This window comes from Euprymna scolopes, chromosome 42, assembly GCF_053919585.1.
Source record: "Euprymna scolopes isolate OS-2025 chromosome 42, ASM5391958v1, whole genome shotgun sequence".
In the NCBI taxonomy this organism is placed as follows: domain Eukaryota; kingdom Metazoa; phylum Mollusca; class Cephalopoda; order Sepiida; family Sepiolidae; genus Euprymna; species Euprymna scolopes.
The window spans coordinates 68,242,469-68,259,209 of record NC_136523.1 but is presented as its reverse complement, the minus strand read 5'-3'; the positions used below and the strand labels follow the sequence as shown (position 1 = coordinate 68,259,209).

At 35.2% G+C, this 16,741-nt stretch overlaps 1 protein-coding gene across 3 annotated transcripts in view; it reads right to left on the bottom strand.

Annotated features, from left to right (window-relative positions):
- Positions 1-16,741, bottom strand: part of LOC145267126 (uncharacterized) — a 545,487-nt gene that overhangs the window by 131,853 nt on the left and 396,893 nt on the right. The gene's annotated exons all lie outside the window — the stretch shown is intronic.

Genomic DNA, 16,741 nt, shown 5'->3' with positions numbered 1-16,741 from the left:
GAGAAATTACAAAAGTATCGGTAAAACAAAGTGTTTGTTTACATTTGTTCGCCATTACTGGATGTTGACGTCACGTCACGTGACATGACTAAGCGTTTTTGGATTATGTAATATTAACATTAAAATGACAGGTTTTTTGGGGGGCCCCCCTAGGAGAGAAATGATCAGTTCACCCCCTTTTAATGGTCCGTTTGGTGTGGAATTTCGATATTTGTCATGCGGGTGATCAAGGTTCAATATGATATATAATTTGTCAACTTTGGTTGTGTCTGTCAAAAGTTTGAGCTGACGTCACGTCACGTGACACGTATTGAATAACGTTAAAATGACAGGTTTTTTGGGGGGCCCCCCTAGGAGAAAAACGATCAGTTGACCCCATTCTACTGGTCCGTTTGACGTGAAATTTCGATATTTGTCATCCGGGTGATCAAGGTGCAATATGATACCAAATTTGTCAACTCTGGTTCCGTCTTTCAAAAGTTTTAGCGTTACAAACAAACATACATACATACATACATACATACATACATACACACCGATTTTTGCCTTTTATATATATAGATGTAGTGGCCTTTTCCTAGATACCTATTGCTAAAAATTATACTTTCATTTTGTTAGAAAAATCTCTCTTCGGATGCCCTGCATCATCCAAAATAAAAACAAATATTTTTATAATTGTTTCAGTACATTGCTACACATTGTGAAATTTGTTGACGTTTGTAAAAAAAAATCATGAATGTGCTTATATTCCAAAAAAGAAAATACCAGTGCACAGTATTGAAAGTGTTCGAGATTCAAAAGTCTGTAACATTTCTACTAACTTCATAAGATGTCATGTGAGAAACTTAATTGAATATCAAGACATTATCTGAAGCGTTTTTATTTTGGTGTAACGTATGTGTTTACAGTGAACCGTAACTTTTAATAAACAGCTTGGTATGCAATGACATAGGCTAAGAATCTTAGACAAAATATATATAAATTGGAAAAATGTGTGAACAAATGACAAAAAAAAATGATCCGCTCCACTTGATGACATCAAGCACAGTAATATTTTAGTGAAGAAAATATGAAATTGATGTTCAGTGATTAGTTTGGATGAATGAGAAAATGTAATTGTTTGATGCATAAAAAATAACTCATTTGCTGTATTTGATATTAAGCAGCAAAATATAGTGATTTGAATATTAAGGAAAACATCAAATCAGATTATGTAAAAAAAAAAGATGAAATTAGAAAATATATATTTTCTGTTTATGAGTTTTGCCAATCAAAATTTTGTGGCAGAAATTGGGTGATTACCATGCAATTTTATTTTGATAAAATTCTTAAATTATTTCAATGTTTATTATAATTTCTTAGTAGTGACTTGTTATCATCAAAATCCGCCCCAAAGAGTGTCCTTTCTTTTATTAGGTATCAGAATAGGTATCCAGATTTCTACTTCTATACAAATGTGATATTTCGGATCTGTAGATAAACAATTTGTTGCATATATAAGCTGAGAATTGTTCTCTCTCATTCTCTCTCTCACACACCCACACATTCTCACTTTTATAGATATAATAGATAAATTATGCTAGATATATTTCCATATGTCTGAATAATCTATATACAAATTTTCAAATTTGTAGATAAAAAATGTGTTGAGTATATTGGTTGAGAATTGTTCTCTCTCTCTCTCTCTCCTCTCACACATGCTCACTTTTATAGATATAATAGATAGATTATGCTAGATATATTTCCATATGTCTGAATACACTATATAAAAATTTTCTAATCTGTAGATAAAAATTTGTTGAATATAAAGGGTGAGAATTGTTCTTACTCTTTCTCTCTCTTACTCACACACAGACATATTCTCACTTTTATAGACATAATAGATAGATTATGCTAGATATATTTCCATATGTCTGAATACCCTATATACCAATTTTCAAATCTGTAGATAAAAAATTTGTTGAATATATAGGTTGAGAATTGTTCTCTCGCTCTGTCTCTCTCTCTCTTGCTACCTCACACACACACACGCAAACATTCTCACTTTTATAGATATAATAGATAGATTATGCTAGATATATTTCCATATGTCTGAATACCCTATATACAAATTATCTAATCTGTAGATAAAAAATTTGTTGAGTATATAGGTTGAGAATTGCTCTCCCTCTCACAGACACACACATTTTCACTTTTGTAGATATAATAGATAGATTATGCTAGATATATTTCCATATGTATGAATACCCTTTATAACAAATTTAAAATCTGTAGATAAAAAATTTGTTGAATATATAGGTTAAGAATTGTTCTCTCTCTCTCTCTCTCTACCTCACACACACCCACACACACAAACATTCTGACTTTTATAGATATAATAGATAGATTATGCTAGATATATTCCATATGTCTGGATACCCTATATACAAATTTTCTAATCTGTAGATAAAAAATTTGTTGAATATTTTCAACCCTTATCCTCGAGTGGCGTCTGGGCCTTGATAAGTAGTAATGCGTATTTAGCAAAATATAAATATATATATATATAACAAATTTACTGAATTTCCATTACTAACGATTACTGTATTGTCCAATTGACTACTGCGCTTTTCAACCCTTATCCTCGAGTGGCGTCTGGGCCTTGAGAAGTAGTAATTACTAACGATTACTATATTGACCAATTGACTACTGCACTTTTTAACCCTTATCCTCGGGTGGCCTCTGGGCCTTATTGTCCAATTGACTACTGTGGACTTTTTAACTCTTATGCTCGAGTGGCCTCTGGGCCTTGATAAGTGGAAATGACTAAGTAACAAAAAATAGGTATATAACAAATTTACTGAATTTCCATTACTAACGATTACTATATTGTCCAATTGACTACTGTGCACTTTTCAATCCTTATCCTCGAGTGGCCTCTGGGCCTTGATAAATGGTAATGCGTATGTAACAAAATATACATATATATAACAAATTTACTGAATTTCCATTACTAACGATTACTATATTGTCCAATTGACTACTGCACTTTTAAACGCTTATCCTCGAGTGGCCTCTGGGCCTTGATAAGTGGTAATACCATCGAGTGGCCTCTGGGCCTTAATAAGTGGTTGTGCCTAAGTAACAAAAAATAGGTATATTACAAATATCCCGCATTTCCATTACAACCGACTACTACGGTGCACTTTTCAATCCTTATCCTCGAGTGGCCTGTGGGCTTTGATAAGTGGTAATGCGTATTTAACAAAATATTAATATATATATAACAAATTTACTGAATTTCCATTACTAACAATTACTATATTTTGTCCAATTGACTACTGCACTTTTCAACACTTATCCTCTAGTGGCCTCTGGGCCTTGATAAGTGGTAATGCCTATATAAACAAAATATAAATATATATATAACAAATTTCCCGACTTTCCATTACTAACGATTACTATGTTGTCCAATTAACTACTGCCATTTTCAACCCTTATCCTCGGGTGGCCTCTGGGCCTTATTGTCCAATTGACTACTGTGCACATTTAACACTTATCCTCGAGATGTATCTGGGCCTTGATAAGTGGAAATGCCTAAGTAACAAAAAAATAGATATATAACAAATTTCCCGAATTTGACTACTGTGCACTTTTCAACTCTTATCCTCGAGTGGCCTCTGGGCCTTGATAAGTGGTCATATATATTTTTTACAAAATAACAAAATAGGTTGGAGTCGCTGAATAACTCATCCTCCCGTTAAAGCGGTTCCATCCTCTTTCCCCAATTTGACTACTGTGCACTTTTCAACTCTCGTCCTCGAGTGGACTATGGGCCTTGATAAGTGGTAATACATATTTTATGAAAAATATATATATATATATATATATATATATATATATATATATATATATATATAACAAAATAGGTTGGAGTTGCTGAATAACTCATCCTCCTGTTAAAGCGGTCCATCCTCTTTCCCAAATTTGACTACTGTGGACTTTTTAACTCTCATCCTCGAGTGGCCTATGGGCCTTGATAAGTGGTAATACATATTTTTTTATAAATATATATATATATATATATACCAAAACAGGTGTGAGTCGCTGAATAATTCATCCTCCTATTAAAGCGATTAAATCCTCTTTCCCAAATTTGACTACTGTGCACTTTTAAACTCTCATCCTCGTGTGGCCTATGGGCCTTGATAAGTGGTAATATATAGTTTGTACAAAATATATATATATATATATATATATATATATATATATAACAAAATAGGTTGGAGTGGCTGAATAACTCATCCTCCCGTTAAAGAGGTTCCATCCTCTTTCCCGAATTTGACTACTGTCCACTTTTCAACTCTCATCCTCGAGTAGCCTATGGGCCTTGATAAGTGGTAATATATATTTTTTAGTAAATATAGATATAAATATATATATAACAAAATAGGTTGGAGTCGCTGAATAACTCATCCTCCCGTTAAAACTGTTCCATCCTCTTTCCCGAATTTGATTACTGTGCACTTTTCAACTCTTATCCTCGAGTAGCCTATGGGCCTTGATAAGTGGTAATATATTTTTGTTATAAATATAGATATATATATATAAAAAAAATAGGTTGGAGTCGCTGAATAACTCATCCTCCCGTTAAAGCGGTTCCATCCTCTTTCCCGAATTTTACTACTATGCACTTTTCAACTCTCATCCTCGAGTGGCCTATTGTCCTTGATAAGTGGTAATATATATTTTTTAATAAAAGTATATATATATATATATATAACAAAATAGGTTGGAGTCGCTGAATAACTCATCCTCTCGTTAAAGCGGTTCCATCCTCTTTACCGTATTTTTTATACAGTGCACTATTCAACTCTCATCCTCGAGTGGCCTATTGTCCTTGATAAGTGGTAATATATATTTTTTAATAAATATAGATATAAATATATATATAAAAAAATAGGTTGGAGTCGCTGAATAACTCATCCTCCCGTGAAAGCGGTTCCATCCTCTTTCCCGAATTTGACTACTGTGCACTTTTCAACTCTAATCCTCGAGTGTCCTATGGGCCTTGATAAGTAGTAATATATAATTTTTACAAAATATATACATACATATATATAACAAAATAGGTTGGAGTCACTGAATAATTCATCCTCCTCTTAAAGCGGTTCCATCATCTTTGCCGAATTTGACTACTGTGCACTTTTAAACTCTCATCCTCGTGTGGCCTATGGGCCTTGATAAGTGGTAATATATATTTAAAAATAAATATAGATATAAATATATATATACCAAAATAGGTTGGAGTCGCTGAATAACTCATCCTCCCGTTAAAGCGGTTCCATCCTCTTTCCCAGATTTGACTGCTGTGCACTTTTCAACTCTAATCCTCGAGTGTCCTATGGGCCTTGATAAGTAGTAATATATATTTTTTACAAAATATATACATACATATATGTAACAAAATAGGTTGGAGTCACTGAATAATTCATCCTCCTCTTAAAGCGGTTCCATCATCTTTCCCAGTTTGACTGCTGTGCACTTTTCAACTCTAATCCTCGAGTGTCCTATGGGCCTTGATAAGTAGTAATATATATTTTTTACAAAATATATACATACATATATGTAACAAAATAGGTTGGAGTCACTGAATAATTCATCCTCCTCTTAAAGCGGTTCCATCATCTTTCCCAGTTTGACTGCTGTGCACTTTTCAACTCTAATCCTCGAGTGTCCTATGGGCCTTGATAAGTAGTAATATATATTTTTTACAAAATATATACATACATATATGTAACAAAATAGGTTGGAGTCACTGAATAATTCATCCTCCTCTTAAAGCGGTTCCATCATCTTTGCCGAATTTGACTACTGTGCACTTTTAAACTCTCATCCTCGAGTGGCCTATAGGCCTTGATAAGTGGTAATATATAGTTTGTACAATATATATATATATATATATATATATTACAAAATAGGTTGGTGTCGCTGAATAACTCATGCTCCCGTTAAAGTTGTTCCATCCTCTTTCCCAAATTTGACTACTGTGACCTTTTGAACTGTCATCCTCGAGTTGCCTATTGGCCTTGATAAGTGCTAATATAGAGAGAAGAGAAACGGGGTGAGAGAGAGAGAAGATAAAGAGGGCGAGAGATAGACAGAAGAGAATGAGGGGAGAGAGAGAGAAGAGAAAGACGGTGTGAGAGAGAGAAGAGAAAGGGGGTGAGAGAGAGAGAAGAGAAAGAGGTAGACAGGGAGAGAGAAGAGGGTAAGAGTGAGTTGAGAATGAGGGTGAAAGAGAGAGAGAGAAGAGAAAGAGGGTGAGAGAGAGAGAAAAGAAAGACGGCGAGAGAGAGAGAAAAGAGAAGAGAAGAGAAAGAGGGTAAGAGAGAGAGAAGAGGGTGAGAGAGAGAAGAGAAAGAGGTAGAGAGAGAAGAGGGTGAGAGAGAGCAGAGAAGAGGGTGAGAGAGAGCAGAGAAAGAGGGTGAGAGAGAAAGAGGGTGAGAGAAGTGAAAGAGGTAGAGAGAGAAGAGGGTAAGAGAGAAAGAGGGTGAGAGAGAGAAGAGGGTGAGAGAGAGAGAGGTAGTGAGAGAGAGAGATAAGAGAAAGAGGTAGAGAGAGAGAGAAGAGGGTAAGACAGAGAGAGAGAGAGGGGTAGTGAGAGAGAGAGATAAGAGAAAGAGGTAGAGAGAGAGAGAGAGAGAAGAGGGTGAGGGAGAAAGAAGAGGGTGAGAGAGAGCAGAGAAGAGGGTGAGAGAGAGCAGAGAAAGAGGGTGAGAGAGAAAGAGGGTGAGAGAAGTGAAAGAGGTAGAGAGAGAAGAGGGTAAGAGAGAAAGAGGGTGAGAGAGAGAAGAGGGTGAGAGAGAGAGAGGTAGTGAGAGAGAGAGATAAGAGAAAGAGGTAGAGAGAGAGAGAAGAGGGTAAGACAGAGAGAGAGAGGGGTAGTGAGAGAGAGAGATAAGAGAAAGAGGTAGAGAGAGAGAGAGAGAGAAGAGGGTGAGGGAGAAAGAAGAGGGTGAGAGAGAGCAGAGGGAGAGAGAGAGAGAAGAGAAATAGGTAGAGAGAGAGAGATGAAGGTGAGAGAGAGCAGGGAAAGAGGGTGATAGAGAAGAGAAAGAGGTAGAGAGAGAGAGAGAGAAGGGTGAGAGAGAGCAGAAAAAGAGGGTGAGAGAGAGAGAAAGAGGGTCAGAGAGAGAGAGAGAGAAGAGAAAAAGGTGTACACAGAGAGTGAGAGAGAGAAGAGGGTAAGAGAGAGAGAGAGAAGAGATTGAGAGAGAGAGAGAGATAAGAGAAAGAGGTAGAGAGAGAGAAGCGGGTGAGAGAGAGAGAAGAGGGTGCGAGAGAGAAGAGAAAGAGGTAGAGAGAGAGAAGAGGGTGAGAGAGAGAGAAAGAGGATGAGAGAGAGAAGAGAAAGAGAGAGAGAGAAGAGGGTGATAGAGAAAGAGAGTGAGAGAGAGAAGAGAAAGAGAGAGAGAGAGAGAAAGAGGGTGAGAGAAGAGGGTAAATGTGCATCTTTTTTTATAGTAGGTAATGCTTGGGAGACTGTGCACATTGCCTCCTCCCCCCTCCCCTCTACAAAAGCGGTTCCATTCATAAGAAAACAAACTCGTATAAAAGTAATTTTCGTGTATTTAAGCGGCCTCATACTGATAGCCACCCCCCCTTCCAGAGAGAGAGAAATATGGTGATAGAGAGAGTTAGGAAAGGTGTAGAGATAGAAGAGAGTGAGAGAGAGAGAGAAAGACGGCGAGAGAGAGAGAGAAAGACGGCGAGAGAGAGAGAGAAAGACGGCGAGAGAGAGAGAGAGAGAAGGGAAAGAGGGTGAGAGAGAGAGTAGATAAAGAGGGTGAGAGAGAGAAAGAGAAGAGAAAAAGGTCTAGAGAGAGAGAGAGAAGAGAGTGAGAGAGAGAGAGAGAGAGAAATATGGTGAGTCGAGTTGATCCTCTCTCTCTCTCACTCTCTTCTCTCTCTCTCTCTCTCTAGACCTTTTTCTCTTCTCTTTCTCTCTCTCACCCTCTTTATCTACTCTCTCTCTCACCCTCTTTCCCTTCTCTCTCTCTCTCTCTCTCGCCGTCTTTAGAGAGAAGAGAAACAGGGCGAGAGAGAGAGAGAAGATAAGAGAAGGGAAAGAGGGTGAGAGAGAGAGTAGATAAAGAGGGTGAGAGTGAGAAAGAGAAGAGAAAGAGGTCTAGAGAGAGAGAGAGAAGAGAGTGAGAGAGAGAGAGAAATATGGTGATAGAGAGTTAGGAAAGGTGTAGAGATAGAAGAGAGTGAGAGAGAGAGAGAAAGACGGCGAGAGAGAGAGAAAGACGGCGAGAGAGAGAGAGAGAGAGAGAGAGAGAAAGACGGCGAAAGAGAGAGAGAGAGAGAGAAAGACGGCGAGAGAGAGAGAGAAAGTGGAAAATGTGCAAGCGACCTAATTTTCGTTTACATAAGCGGCCTGATACTGATACCCCCCCTCCCCCTTCAAGTTAACAGAGTTAGAATGTATAAAAAAAATGGCTAATCTTTGTTTACATGTAAATTACAAAGAGCAAAGTCATCTTCGCCGGCAAAAAACTTCGAGCAAAAATAAAAACATTTTCCCTACGTCAATTTTCGTGTAATTTTGGTTTTTTTTTTATTTTTGGAGTGCGATAATTACGTTGGTAATAACGGTTCGAGTCGAAAACTAATATTTAACTGTGTTATAGTATCAATTTCTCCTCCGAAGGCAGTTTTAACGTACCTCAGCTGCAGCCGACATTTTACTGAGCTGACGTCACGTCACGTGACACTTAATGAATAACGTTATAATGACAGGATTTTTGGGGCCCCCCCTGGGAGAAAAATGATAAGTTCACCCCCTTGTAATTGTCCGTTTGACGTGAAATTTTGATATTTGTCATGCGGGTGATCAAGGTGCAATATGATACATAATTTGTCAACTTTGGTTGTGTCTGTCAAAAGTTTGAGCTGACGTCACGTCATGTGACACGTATTGAATAACATTGGATCATTCAAGAATTACGTAATAAAAAGCATTACAATGACAGTTTTTTTTGGGCCCCCCTTGGAGATAACTGATACGTTTACCCCTTTCTCCTCGTCCGTTTGACGTGAAATTTCGATATTTGTCATCCGGGATAGGGGGCTTCGATATGATACCAAATTTATCAAGTCTAGTTGTGTCTTTCAAAAGTTTTAGCGTTACAAACAAACATACAAACTCACAGACGTTTGCCTTTTATATATATAGACTAGCAGGGCTACCCGGCGTTGCTCGGGACCGTATAAACAATGAAAAAACAAAAGCAGATATTGAACATATGTTTTATTCTTAGGGGAGAGGAATCTTTCATCTCAAGTTTTAGCGTTAATGACAGGTTTTTTGGGGGCCCCCCTCGAAGATAACTGATCAATTGACCAACTTCTAGTGGTCCGTTTGACGTGAAATTTCGATATTTGTCATCCGGGTGATGGGGCTTCGATATGATACCAAATTTGTCAAGTTTGGTTCCGTCTTTCAAAAGTTTTAGCGTTACAAACAAACATACATACATACATACATACACACCGATTTTTGCCTTTTATATATATAGATGATGAAGAAGATATAGATTAAACTTCATGACAATGTTTCCAACGTGATTAACTGGTTAAAAATAGTATTTATACAAGAGTTTTAACGAAAAATGTCAGGAAAAAATGTACAGGAATAAAAAAATTCACCTTTAAAAATATTCGACGATAAGAAAACGATCGTTATATTTATGCTAGAAAATAAATAGCCATTTTCTATATTACCACGTGACCTCATACCTCTTACACTGGAAGGGGGAGGAGAAGAGGCCGCTTCAAAACCAACACCGTCTTTCTTTTTTCTCTCTCTCTCCCTCACCCTCTTTCTCTTGACCTCCTACCACTGTTAAACTGGGGGGGGGGAAGAGGCAGCTTGAAAACCAACAAAAACAGTGCACAGTTTTCCAAGCATTATCTCCTATTAAAAAAAAGATGCACACTTTATATTTACATAGTGGGTGGGGGGGAAAGATTAGAACCGCTTTTGTGAGGGGAAGGGGGGGGAAGAAGCCGCGGGGGGGACGAGATCAGAACCGCTTTTGTGGGGGAAGGGGGGGGGAAGAAGCCAAGTGCACAGTTTCCCAAGCATTATCTCCTATTAAAAGAGGAAGCACACTTTATATTTACTTAGTGGGGTGGGCGGGGACGAGATTAGAACCGCTTTTGTGGGAAGAAGGGGGGGAAGAAGCCGAGTGCACAGTTTCCCAAACATTACCACATATTAAAAAAAGAAGCACACTGTATATTTACTTAGTGGGGGGGAGATCGAACCGCTTTTGTGGGGGGAAGAGGCACAGTGCACAGTTTCCCAAGCATTACCCCCTATTAAAAAAAGATGCAGACTTTATATTTACTTAGTGGGGTGGGTGGGGGAAGAGAATGACACCGCTTTTGTGGGGGGAGGGGGGGAATAGGCCGAGTGCACAGTTTCCCAAGCATTACCTCCTATTAAAAAAAGATGCACACTTAATATTTTAGTGTGTGAGAGAGAGAGAGAGAGAACAATTCTTAACCTATATACTCAACAAATTTTTTATCTACAGATTTGAAAGTTTGTATATAGGGTATTCAGACACATGGAAATATATCTAGCATAATCTATCTATTATATCTATAAAAGTGAAAATGTGTGTGTGTGTGTGTGTGAGAGGTAGCGAGATAGAGAGAGAGAGATAGAACAATTCTCAACCTATATATTCAATACATTTTTTATCTACGGATTTGAAAATTTGTATATAGGGTATTCAGACATATAGAAATATATCTAGCATAATCTTTCTATTATATCTATACAAGTGAGAATGTGTTTGTGTATGTGTGAGAGCCAGCAAGAGAGAGAGAGAGAGAACAATTCTCAACCTATATATTCAACAAATTTTTTATCTACAGATTTGAAAATTTGTATACAGGGTATTCAGACATATGGAAATATATCTAGCATAATCTATTATATCTATAAAAGTGAGAAGGTGTGTGTGTGTGAGAGAGAGAGAGAGAGAGAGAGAGAGAGAGAACAATTCTCAACCTATATACTCAACAAATTTTTATCTACAGATTTTAAATTTTGTATATAGGTATTCAGACCTATAGAAATATATCTAGCATAATCTTTCTATTATATCTATAAAAGTAAGAATGTATGTGTGTGTGAGAGAGAGAGCGAGAGAGAAAGAACAATTCTCAACCTATATACTCAACAATTTTTTAATCTTCAGATTTGAAATCTGGTATATAGGATAATCAGACATATGGGAATATATCTAGCATAATCTATCTATTATATCTATAAAAGTGAGGATGTGTGTGTGTGTGTGTGAGGTAGCGAGAGAGAGAGAGAGAGCAAGAGAGAGAGAACAATTCTCAACCTATTTATTAAAAAAATATTTTATCTACAGATTTGAACATTTGTATATAGGGTATTCAGACATATGGAAATACATCAAGCATAATCTACCTATTATATTTATAAAAGTGAGAATGTGTGTGTGTGAGAGAGAGAGAGAACAATACTCAACGTATATACTCAACAAAGTTTTTATCTAAAGCCTTTAAATTTGGTATATAGGGTATTCAGACATATACAAATATATCAAGCATAATCTTTCTATTATATATATGAAAGTTAGAATGTGTGTGTGTGTGTGAGAGAGAGAGAGAGAGAGAGAGAGAGAGAGAGAGAGAGAGAGAGAGAGAGAGAGAGAACAATTCTCAACCTATATATTCAAAAAAATTTTGTATCTAAAGATTTTAAAATTTGTATATAGGGTATTCAGACATATAGAAATATATCTAGCATAATCTATCTATTATATCTATAAAGGTGAGAATGTGTGTGAGAGAGAGAGAGAGAGAGAACAATTCTTAACCTATATATTCAACAAATTCTATCTCTACAGATTTGAAAATTTGTATATAGGGTATTCAAAAATATGGAAATATATCTAGCATAATCTATTATATCTATAAAAATGAGAATGTGTGTGTGAGAGAGAGAGAGAAAGAACAATTCTCAACCTATATACTCAACAAATTTTTACTCTACAGATTTAAAAATTTGTATATAGGGTATTCAGAGATATAGAAATATATCTAGCATAATCTATCGATCATATCTATAAAAGTGAGAATGTGTATGTGTGTTTGTGTGTGTGTGTGGGAGAGAGAGAGAGAGCGAGAGAGAACAATTCTCAACCTATATACTCTAAAAAATTTTTATCTACAGATTTGAAAATTTGTATATAGGGTATTCAGACATATAGAAATATATCTAGCATAATCTATCTATTATATCTATAAAAGTGAACATGTGTGTGAGTGTGTGTGAGTGAGAGAGAGAGAGAACAATTCTCAGCGTATATATTCAACACATTTTTTATCTACAGATTTGAAAATTTGTATACAGGGTATTCACACATATGGAAATATATCTAGCATAATCTATCTATTATATCAATAAAAGTGAGAATGTGTGTGTGTGTGTGTGTGAGAGAGAGAGAGAGAGAGAGAGAGAGAGAGAGAGAGAGAGAGAGTAAGTACAATTCTCACCCTATATATTCAACCAATTTTTTATCTACATATTAGAAAATTTGTATATAGGGTATTCAGACGTATGGAAATATATCTAGCATAATTAATCTATTATATCTATGAAAGTGAGAATGTGTGTGAGAGAGAGAGAGAGTGAGAACAATTCTCAACCTATATATTCAACACATTTTTGGGTACAGATTTGAAAATTTGTATATAGGGTATGCAGACATATAGAAATATATCTAGCATAATGTATCTATTATATCTATAAAAGTGAGAACGTGTGTGTGTGAGAGAGAGAGAGAGAGAGAGTGAGAGAACAATTCTTTACCTACATACTCAACAAATCTTTTACCTACAGCTTAGAAAATTTGTATATAGGGTATTCAGACATATGGAAATATATTTAGCATAATGTATCTATTATATCTATAAAAGTGAGAATGTGTGTGAGAGATAGAGAGAACAATTCTAAACCTATATATTCAACAAATTTTTTATCTACAGATTAGAAAATTTGTATATAGGGTATTCAGACATATGGAAATATATCTAGCATAATCAATCTATTTTATCTATAAAAGTGAGAATGTGTGTGTGTGTGAGATAGCGAGAGAGAGAGAGAGAGAGAGAGCGAGAGAGAGAGAGAGAGAAAAATTCTCAACCTATACATTCAACAAATTTTTTATCCACAGATTTGAACATTTGTATATAGAGTGTTCAGACATATAGAAATATATCTAGCATAATCTATCTATTATATGTATAAAAGTTAGAATGTGTGTGTGTGTGTGAGAGAGAGAGAGAGAGAGAGAGAGAGAGAGAGAGAGAGAGAACAATTCTCAACCTATATTTTCAACAAATTTTTTATCTCCAGATTTCGAAATTTGTATATTGGGTATTCAGACATATTTCAATATATCTGGCATAATCTATCTATTATATCTATAAAAGTGAGAATGTGTGTGATAGAGAGAGAGAACAATTCTCAACCTATATACTCAACAAATTTTTTATCTATAGATTTGAAAATTTGTATATAGGGTATTCAGACATATGGAAATATATCTAGCATAATCTATTATATCTATAAAAGTGAGAATGTGTGTGTGTGTGAGAGAGAGAGAACAATTCTCAACCTATATACTCAACAAATTTTTATCTACAGATTTGAAAATTTGTATATAGGGTATTCAGACTTATGGAAATATATCTAGCATAATCTATTATATCTTTAAAAGTGAGAATGTGTGTGTGTGAGAGATAGAGAGAACAATTCTCAACCTATGCACTCAACAAATCTTTTATCTACAGATTAGAAAATTTGTATATAGGGTATTCACACATATGGAAATACATCTAGCATAATCTATCTATTATATCTAAAAAAGTTAGAATGTGTGTGTGTGTGTGTGTGAGGTAGCAAGAGAGAGAGAAGAGAGAGAGAGTAAGAACAATTCTCAACCTATATATTCAACAACTTTTTTATCTACAGATTAGAAAATTTGTATATAGGGTATTCAGACATATGGAAATATATCTAGCATAATCTATCTATTATATCTCTAAAATTGAGAATGTGTGTGAGAGAGAGAGAGAGAGAACAATTCTCAACCTATATACTCAACAAATTTTTTATCTACAGATTTGAAAATTTGTATATAGGGTATTCAGACATATGGAAATATATCTAGCATAATCTATCTATTATATCTATAAAAGTGAGAATGTGTGTGTGTGAGAGAGAGAGAGAGACAGAACAATTCTCAACCTATATATTCAACAAATTTATTATGTACAGATCTGAAATATCACATTTGTATAGAAGTAGAAATCTTGATACCTAATCTGATACCTATTAAAAGAAAGGACACTCTTTGGGGCGGATTTTGATGATAACAAGTCACTAATTAGAAATTATAATAAACATTCAAATAATTTAAGAATTTTACCAAAATAAAATTGCATGGTAATCACCCAATTTCTGCCACAAAACTTTGATTGGCAGAACTCATAAACATAAAATATATATTTTCTAATTTCATCTTTTTTTTTCTTTTTACATAATCTGATTTGATCTTTTCCCAAATATTCAAATCACTATATTTTGCTGCTTAATATCAAATACAGCAAATGAGTTATATTTTATGCATCAAACAATTACATTTTCTCATTCATCCAAACTAATCACTGAACATCAATTTCATATTTTCTTCACTAAAATATTACTGTGCTTGATGTCATCAAGTGGAGCGGATCATTTTTTTTTTTCATTTGTTCACACATTTTTCCAATTTATATATATTTTGTCAAAGATTCTTAGCCTATGTCATTGCATACCAATCTGTTTATTAAAAGTTAAGGTTCACTGTAAACACATATGTTACACCAAAATAAAAACGCTTCAGATATTCAATTCAGTTTCTCACATGACATCTTATGAAGTTAGTAGAAATGTTACAGACTTTTGAATCTCAAACACTTTCAATACTGTGCACTGATATTTTCTTTTTTGGAATATAAGCACATTCATGATTTTTTTTACAAACGTTAAAAAAATTTCACATTGTGTAGCAATGTACTGAAACAATTATAAAAATATTTGTTTTTATTTTGGATGATGCAGGGCATCCGAAGAGAGATTTTTCTAACAAAATGAAAGTATAATTTTTAGCAATAGGTATCTAGGAAAAGGCCATTGCATATGTTATAAGTTCCAAATTTCCACAACCTGGCAAATACTGGTACACGCTAGCAAATTTAGATTTGCAATTACAGAATATGATTCTAATTTTTTCCTTTGCTCTTTATTCTAACACTACACTAAGTTTACTGTTTTATTTCGCTACAGTTGATATTGTGTAGAACAATAAGAAAATCATAGTGAACAATGCATTCAACAAAATTTCACACACATTTCTAGATACCTATATCTAATAAGTTCAAAAGAAAGGACACACTTAGGGAGGTATTTTGGTGGTCAAGTCACTAAATAGAGATTAGCTGGTTTCCCGGCATAGCCCAGGATGTAATATAGATTGACTGAAATACATGTTCTAGCTGGTTTCTAGGCGTTGCCAGGGATGTAATATAGACACATTATGTTGTATATTACCTGTTCTCTTCTCCCTAAAGTAAAACAATTTCATATACATGCTGTAAATTACCTATGCTAGGGATAAAACATGAACAATACCAGTCCGAGGGTAGATAAAACAAATAATACATAGAGATGAAAGATTCCTCTCCCCTAAGAATAAAACATATGTTCAATATCTGCTTTTGTTTTTTCATTGTTTATACGGTCCCGAGCAACGCCGGGTAGCCCTGCTAGTCTATATATATAAAAGCGAAAATGTATGTATGTTTGTGTGTCTGCTAAAAACTTTCGACAGACAAAATGAAAATTCACAAACTTGGTTCCATATGAAAGCCCCACGTTCCAGACGATAAATATCGAAAAATTGGCCCAAAGTGACCATCAGAAGTGTGTCAACTGATCGATTTTCTGCAGGGGGGGGGGGCCAAAAAAAGTGACATTTTAATGTTAAACATTACATATTTTTAAATCGATTTATAACTGCCCCCAAAAATACGGCCGCTAACTCTTCTACATAAAGTATACACACGGCCATTTATTTTGGGTCAACTTGTATTTAAAACCTGCTGAGTCATGTCACGTGATCTTGACGTCAGCAACCTCTAATGGCTGTCTTAATTTACAATTTAAAAATGTTGTTATCGGTAAAAAAAAATTAATTAAAGCTAAGCTATGAACTTCTACGCTATGGCAACGTTACCAAAGTTATTACCACATTCAAAATAGTTACACTTGATAGTTAAATGAAAAATAATAAGCCAAACATGTGAAGTAAAAAATAAAAATATGCTTACAAAAAATATTAACGAACGAAGTTTTTAAAAATAAAAACAGCCAGACACCATTTTCCAGTCTTTAGAGTAAGGCAGACGAAGTGAGAGAGAGAGAGAGAGAGAGAGAGAGAGAGAGAGAGAGAGAGAGAGAGAGATGTCTAGACACATTCGACAGGGGGGGAGGGTAAACAACGCATGCGTCAGATGACGTCGTGACCTGATTTACTTTAAATAGTTGATAAACCGAACAAACTTTATATACGCTGCTTTAGCGTAGGTAGTTAAGGGTTGGTTC